Genomic DNA, 8,471 nt, shown 5'->3' on the forward strand with positions numbered 1-8,471 from the left:
CTTAAGAGAATCTAAAAAGGAAAAGTAATGGAAGAGCGACTGGTCACACTGCTGCACTTTGGGGGGAAATGTCTTTTTTGTTAAGTAACATTTGCAGGAATGTCTGAGTTGTACAGAATGAGATCAGAACGGATGTTTCTGGATGTGGTTCTGAGAGGTTATTGCTGCACAACTGATGGAAAAAGCCTAATTTTCCTCCAGTTTTACCAATGCTTTTTGCAATTGTGTGTCTTTTTTGTAGTTATTAGCAAGTCTGTCTGTATTTTCCATCTACCCGGTGTCTCTTTAAAAAATGGCTAAGTATGAGTTTCTTTTTGACAATTTTTTAAAGTCAACCCTTGTTTTGTTACATGGTGTTTTTGTTTGACCTTGTATCAGGACACCAGCATCTTCTTGCCACTCCAGTGCTGTTCTGCAGAGTTACAGGGAACACATAGTTGTCACTATAGAAAGGGTGTTTTTAAAAGAATACCTCTCTGAAACCACAAAAGATTTCAGAAACGGATTCAGGTTCACTTACCAGCAGACAATTGATGACATCCAGAGCCACAATGAAATAGATTCGGTCAAAGTTACAATTTAAATTAATTCTACATTTTTCAAACAAAGACCTGCAATGGACTGACGACCTGTCCCACCTCTCATCTGTTGACTGCTGGAGATTGGCAAAAGCTCCCCTGTAAGGGTAAGTATGTTAGATAGTGGATGGATGGATGAATTTTTTCTGAAAAAGTTAAAAACTGATATTCACAGTTGCCTTCATGCAATCTAATTGATTTTAAGGTATTTTGCAAAGACGAATGGCCAAATAGTTTAGGCTCCCAAGGCTCATGGAAAGATATACAAAAAAATTCTGCAGCTGTAACTCAAAAGAAAAAGAGTTCTACAATTGATCAGTTTAGACAGGCTGAACACAAAGGTATGCTTTTACATTTCTACTGATAAAGAAATGTGAACTATTTGTCCTTTACCTTCAATTCACAGGTATTCATTACTTCGTTTCTGTCTTTTGAACGAATCTTGATAAAATACTTTGAAGTTTAAGGTTGCAATGTGGCTAAATTTGAAAAGTTTCATGTAGATTTTAAGATTAGCAATGTTTTGGATCATCTGAAAGTAGAAAAAATGTCTTATATGGCTTTTGCCAAAGACCTGAAATGTAGGGAAATTAAAAGGGCATGCGACAAGCTCACAATAGTGTGATTCTGATTTCAAAGAACTAATGATGTAAATTCAAATGTAGAGGGGATTTCCATCATAAAATGATTTATGATTTTGAACAGATGAATACAAAAAAAATATATTTTTTTTTCTGAATCTGAAACAGAAAATATAGAAAAGGTGAGCAAGTCTGGAGTGCATGCGCAATCACACAGGGCCAAAAATAAACAAATCATCTCAAATACACACAAACACACGACTGCTGAAGGACAGCCAAACAAAACACAGAGGCAGCTTGGTGGCAAATAGATCAGTCGTAGCGTGTGTGTGCGTGTGTGCGTGTGTGCGTGTGTGTGTGTGTGTGTGCGTGTGTGTGTGTGTGTGTGCGTGTGTGTGTGTGTGTGTGTGTGTGTGAGAATGAGTGGGCAGGCATGTGCGGTTTTAAAATGGTGCCAGTAACCGAAACCAGGGCAAAGCTATTTATTCTTTCTAGAATCCATGCTCACACATTGCCCTGTACAAACATCTACACAGGTCATCTTGTTTACCTTTACACAATGCTTTTGCATTCAAAGTCCATCACAGTTACTGTCTTTCATGCCAACAGACTTATATCCAGATGGACAAAAAAGGAAACAATTTAAGGTTTCGAAGCCCTGAAGGAGGAGTATAACAGGACTACGATGGGATGAAATCATGATTCTCCAAATATTCCAGATATTCTGTCTCTCCAAAACGTATTATGGTATTCTTTTATTGTTAGAGGCCTGCTTCTTGTGACCCAAATGCTTAAACACAGTATAGATCGCCAGGTAGCTTTAAAAGGTTCCTTGTAAAAACATAATAGTAACGAGATCTCATGTCTCTTTGCAGCCGAAAGAGATTTATCTGGAAGTACAAAAATGTGCTAACTGGTCATAGGATAGTGGGATAAGTAGAAGACTAAGGATCCCAGGGCGGCAGAACCAGATGGTGAACAGGTAGGTATAAGTAAATATTAGTCTTTGCCAGAATTCCTAACACATGTTTCATGTAAAACCTTCTTTCATTTTCAGGCTCAGCTTCTCAGAATTTTCTGTGTTCGGTATTCATTTTAAAATGCAACGCAATGAAGTTTTCTAGGACTTTAAGGCAGATAAGGCACAAAAGGACAGAGGATACAAGGGAAGGAAACAAGGAAGAAAGGAAAGAAAGGACAGGAGGAAGGAAGTAGCAAAGACAAAGTAAGGAAGAGAGGAAGGAAGGATCGAAGGAAGGAACGATGGAAGACATAAATAAAAAGGAACACATGGATGACAAGGTGACATGCTACAACTGCAATCTTTAAACAGTTAATTGTTAGTATAACCATTATTATTAAGGATTGTTGTTTAATAATAATTATGAATGCAAGTAAAATGCTAAATCTACAAGCACAAAAAGTCAGCTAAGAACACGGGTACATTTTATGTTTTTTCTTTTTCTTTGCAAGAAAACACTTTATAGAAAGAGTTTAGCTTTAGCCGCTTTCTATTTTATATTTCTTTGTTAGAATTTCCCTCTAAGTTATCAATGTACACTATTATGAAGACCATACGCTGTCAAGTCTTGTAAAAACAAACAGAAAACCCCCCTTAAAAAAACTGTAATCATCTTTTGAGCACCCTTGGTGGATGGGAGCTGTGCGGTTTGGCGTGGAAAGGTTACATCCAGAGAGCTGCTGTAGTGCTCTCTGTGTGGAGTGCACTAAACACGACAAATTATTTAGGACAAAGTGAGAAGGGAGAAGAGCGCCCCCTCCCTTTTTTTTTGACTCCATGACCTTCTCAAAATGGGTAGAGCAAGAGAGAGCAAGCAGAGGGAGGAGTGGAGCAAGGTAGATGCCATTTATCTACACCCTACCCCTCCCGGTGACCTAATCCAACATCCAAGTGGGACAGTGAAGCACAAGGTGAGACTGGGCCAAACCTGCTGCCTATAATTATCAGGATCAAACCTTTTGCCATCCTCTGTCTCTTCCATTTACTCATTTTGAGCTTTAGCACCAAAGCAGAATAACCTTCAGGTTTAAGCTCAGTCAACACACAAACACATAGCTCCATCCTCAGACCTGTGCTAATCCTCTGGTTTGAGCTGAGATGGGGTGCGATGAGCAGACTCTGCAGCAGACTCCCCTCGCTTGAACTGTCAACAACAATTAGCACAAATATTAACGGCTGACGAGCCACGATGTGGGCACAGATCTTAGCGAAAGCTATTTCGACACTCGGATAAAAAAAAATTAACTAATGAACACAATCATATGATATGACCTCCACAGACCGTAGCTTTTTAAATTTGCTTCTCCAACAATACATCAGTGATTTGAAGGGAGAGACAAGGCTGAGCTTGAACAAACTCAAAACTTGAAAATATGTGCATTTGGACTACTGCAAGGTGAGAAACACAAAAGGGTGGTGCCGGTAAATTCAAGCAGAAAAGGACGTAAAGATGGATACTTTTTTTGCATGTTAGTTATTGGGGGAATTGAAAAGTTCTGACAAGTCAAGGACTAGTTTCCAACAAGAAGTGCCTAAAATAAATCTGAAGCTTGCTTAGTAATAAAGAAAAACATATGTGGGTCATACAGAGAAACAGTCAGAGGTAGACAGGAATATAACCCACACTGGACTCTGAGAGTCTCTAGTCTGAGAGAATCTAGTTTTATACAATCCTAATGACTCTAAAATTGTGCATTGTTTTGTCTTGTGAGCAAGATTTATCGCCACACCTCTACAATGAGATTCCTGCATCTTATGCATTCAAACACTGCTCCAACGCTTGGACTAATGGAGGTTTTCTGTGATGGATTTAATGGGACACAAACTCTCAGAAGTGCAAATAAACAGTTTATGGCCAGAGCTATCTGTGGATTTATGCACATGATTGCTGTAGTGGATTTTAAGGTCATGGCTGATGCGAAACCTCTGTCTTTCCAAGTCATAAATCTGACAATACTGATGGCACAGGTACAGGGTGGTGGTGGGGAAGGGGAGTTGCTTATGACTGGACCAACCTTCCAGTGAAGTTTTACAGACCTCAAGCACATTTGACATCCTGTCTGACTGAAGGAACTACTGTGAGTATGTAAGGACAAATTACAACGATGAGCTGAATTCTGACACTGTTCTTACAATTCTACTGGTGCCCTTCTAACATGTATCATAGAAGAGCACAACGGAAACTTTACTTCATGCATTTATCAAAAACTTTAAAAATGCTCCCTTCTCCTTACGAAATGTCAGATAAAACTATTTTTTTTCCTATTTAACCATTATTTAATCCCTTGAGATAAAATCTTTTCTTGAGGGAGACCTGGTCTAGAGGCACAGCAGTGGACAAACCACTAGTTAGACAGTATAGATAATTAAAACATCATAAAATTCACTTAGAGCACAAATGATATAAAACCTACTGAAAGTAGAGCACGTTTAAGACTTCATAAAATAATTTAAAAATGGTTTGAGAATAGCACTCACATTCTCTTTTAAATTTATTCATGGGAAGAAATTGTTGAAGTTTTAATGACTTCAGCAAATTATTCCAGGACCAAGGTGCAGCGTAAGAGAAAACTTCCTTATGAAATTCAGAGAAGACTTGGAGAAGCTGATGTGATAAACAGGTATTGTATCCACCCCTTACTGGAGACACAAGATGACTCAAGTATAGGGGTTGCTTGCCCAACACGTCATTCTAAATGCATGCAAGCCAGTGTTGTTGCCTCCTTTGTTTCATTGAAGGCCACGAGAGCAAGGCATAAAGTTCACAGTGGTGAGTTCTGAAAGCAGCGTTTGTGATGAAACACAAAACTCTGTGAAACGTTGCATCCACACAATGAAGAACTGCGGAAGCTGCATTCGTGTAGATAACGTCCCTATAGTGGAACACATTCAGGAAAGTTGTTTGTATGAGCTTTTTCTAACATCCAGCTTCAGACTTCAATATAAAAAGCCACTGACAACCTTGAGCTGTACCAACAAATGTTCTACATGAGGTGAGCAAGACCATTTATCATCGATCCATACGGTAACATATTTGAAAGCTGACATCGTTTTTTTTTTTGTTTTTTTTTCAAAAATGTTTTGTTGCTTTATGTATATAGAACACATTTTTGAGATAATCATAAAATTTGTCTACTTTGATTTAGGATCAGTCTAAAGTTTGGTTGCAATGACCAAAAAATTATAATTGGCCACATATCATAATTTATACATTTTAGTTAGATATTTATATTCATTCCAATGTCGAAAGTATTCAAGAATTTCCCAGACATGCATGGAATAACCAAAGGAATACTCCAGGTTTATTCATGATGAGGGAACAACAATATAACATGATGTGTATATATCAAAATTTAGTCCCTAAACCCTTTAAAAAATCAGCACACTTCCCAGTAACCCTAGGAACTAAATTAAAATGCAAAAATTAAGCAAACATATCAAGTACACTTTATATATTTGCTCCCATTCTGACCAGAGCTACTGCTCTAATGAGTGTCGACATTCACTTTTCTCCTAGCAAATGTTTTATTGCAATAGGCTTTTTTTCATTTTGGTGAATAAGTGAATTAGTTTTACTTTGCAACGTTATAAAATCCAATGGTACCTTGAGAGAAACTCTTCCTTTCATGAGGCAGCTAAAGCCTCATGAAAAACCGATTTATTATATGTTGGTAAGGAACACATACAAGTAAAATAAAAAAGAATAGTGAAAGAAAGCAGCATGGTAATTCATACCAGTTATGCACACAACACCAGCTGCTCAGTGGTCTGGCTGCTGACGGCCTTCCCCAGTTTGCTTATGTACTGTTGCTGTAAGGAACTGTTTCACTGTTATGTCCTCAGAGGTTGTGCGCAGGAGAGTGGGTAGGTGTATGTTATTACTCTCTCATCTTTCTTATCTGTCAGGTGCAACCGGCAGGTGTGGTTTCCAGCTAAACCTCATCAGGAGTAATCGCAACCAGCTTAAAAGAGGAGCAGGTTGTGGAGTCAGATGCCAATTGTCCCCCCGGCCCCCATTGCAGTCCGTCTCCCTGTGGTTGACTCATTCCTGGTTTGCTTCCTTCCTCATCACCTCCTTCAGCTCTGCGCATCCCCTCCTGGCTTATCGCTTCACCGACTGCTCTCCTGGAACCACCTACCTGGAAACCATGCCAATCACTCACACGCCTATTCGCCCTTCGACGTTCCATCACTGCTGCTCCATCCTGGCAAGAGAAGTAGTTGCACAGTCACCAGTCGCTTTGCTCACCCTGCCCCTGCCAAACACTTCCTTTGAGGATAAACTCAGCTTCCTTTGGATTCTCCATCTTCCTCTGAATCCATCAGAAATGCAGTCAATGGAAATCATCTTAAACATCACCCATTCATATGTTTAACAACCAACATTAACCACTCATGTAGTCCTGGACCAAATCATCCACCTCCACCTCCTCCCCTGCTACCTTTAATTAATAAACCATTCATTAATATTTTGCATTGTGAGTTTGCAATCTTTGTTTGAACCCAGAGTCTTAATCCATATTTTTATTTTGTGGGTTGTCCCATCATCTCCAACAGAGAGAATATTTTTTATGCGGAATGGAAAAGCCCATCCTCTTTCCCTATTTGCTTCCACATAGCTAACCCACATTGCTTGCACTAATGATCTTTGTTGCAAATGGCTCATATCCTTTAATTTTTGTTGCTGATAAGCAGCCTCACATCTATTCGAGAAGGTCCTGCTATGAATGTATTTTTCAGTCAAGAAAACAGTTTTTCAAACATACCCAATGGATAGATTGCCATCCATAGATTGAAATGTAAGTTCAGTTTCAAGTGATACAAAAGGCTGTTTTAGTATCAGAACAGCATCTTTTAAATACCTATTGACTTCTAGAACAGTGGAACATTATTAGGCGTTTTAGCTCATAAAGATGATGATATTTTGCATTTAACAACATCCTCAGATTGGATCGTCGAGGAAACAGCTGGGGCGCTGCTGCCAATGATTATATGTAGAACGCCTGACTCTGTGGTGACTGTGCTGCATTCGCAACCTTGAATTTTCTGTCACCTCGTTAGGAAAGAAGCAGTGGCAAGGTGACTTGCAGCAACTATTGTCAGATGGTCCTTGCTTTTTCTTCAGCAAAGCGTGAAAGTGAAACGACCCACTGAATTCTTCGAGTCCCTCGGCACTAAATGGAAAACATCACGATGCGCGGGCTGCCACCTTGAAATTAAACACCACTGAGGAATGGGAGAGGGAAAAATGAAACTATTGTGGAACATTTTTGCAAAACTTGTGTGCAAAAAAAAAAAAAGAAAAAAAAAGAGAAACACACCTGAAACCTTAATGACGAAGCCTAAAAAGGAAAATTGTGGTAGAAGCACTGACTTACTGGTTGTATCAGGAGTCCCAAAGGGCCAACAAATTGTACTAATGAATACTGGTTGCTCATTCGATTCTAATATCCCATAAGATGTCATATATATTAGAATTAGCTGATGAAATACACAGTAAACTGTCTCAGGAAAGCACCATTTCCCCACTGAGCCATTTAAGCTCGCTGAAATAACTGCAGCAGACAGGAAATCCCCTGATCCTTCTACACTATTTTCCTACATGTCTGCATATCTGTTCCCGTGCTTTGCAGGTCAGTGTCAGCCTCGGTTCCAAGCATGCTTCTGCAGTGTTACATCCTCATTTGTTTGCTTGTTTGTTTGTGCATTTGCTGTGCTCCGCAGCTGTGCTAACAAGGCGCCATTTTGCCCGTGCTGGTGATATGGTCCAATTAAAGCGTGTGATCAGCCAGAACGCTTTAATGATGGTTGTGGAGCCGAAGTTGACCGGTTTACAAGGAGAGACAGAGCGGGAGAGACGGATGGCGTGCTGTGAGGTGGTGTCTGCAGCATAGCAGTGTTGTGGCTCAGTGATTCCACTGCAGACAGCAGGCAGGGTAAAATTAGCCCTCCTCTTGCGTTTGTCAGAGGGAAGACAAAAGGCCAGCCAACTGTGGGCAATGCCTGAAAATTAATGTTAGAGACGGGACAAGGTTTAAGCATCTAAACTGCTTTACATGTATTTATTTTTTGTTACTGGTATTTGCTTAATAATTTATTCAACACTGGATATCAAAAACAAACAAATCCATCAATGTTTAAGGTCTTTAGCTTGACGCTACTTGGCATCGTATCAAAGCAACAGAAAGTGCGCTCCAGCTACAGTAATTAGAATGGACTCTTGAGATGCAATGCGTGTTGACATGTGGGTTGTTGCTGCCACTGTGTGTGGGCTCACGAACCTTCGGCAAC

This window comes from Poecilia mexicana, unplaced genomic scaffold (genome assembly GCF_051168715.1).
Source record: "Poecilia mexicana isolate PSO_F unplaced genomic scaffold, ASM5116871v1 scaffold_22, whole genome shotgun sequence".
Lineage (NCBI taxonomy): Eukaryota > Metazoa > Chordata > Actinopteri > Cyprinodontiformes > Poeciliidae > Poecilia > Poecilia mexicana.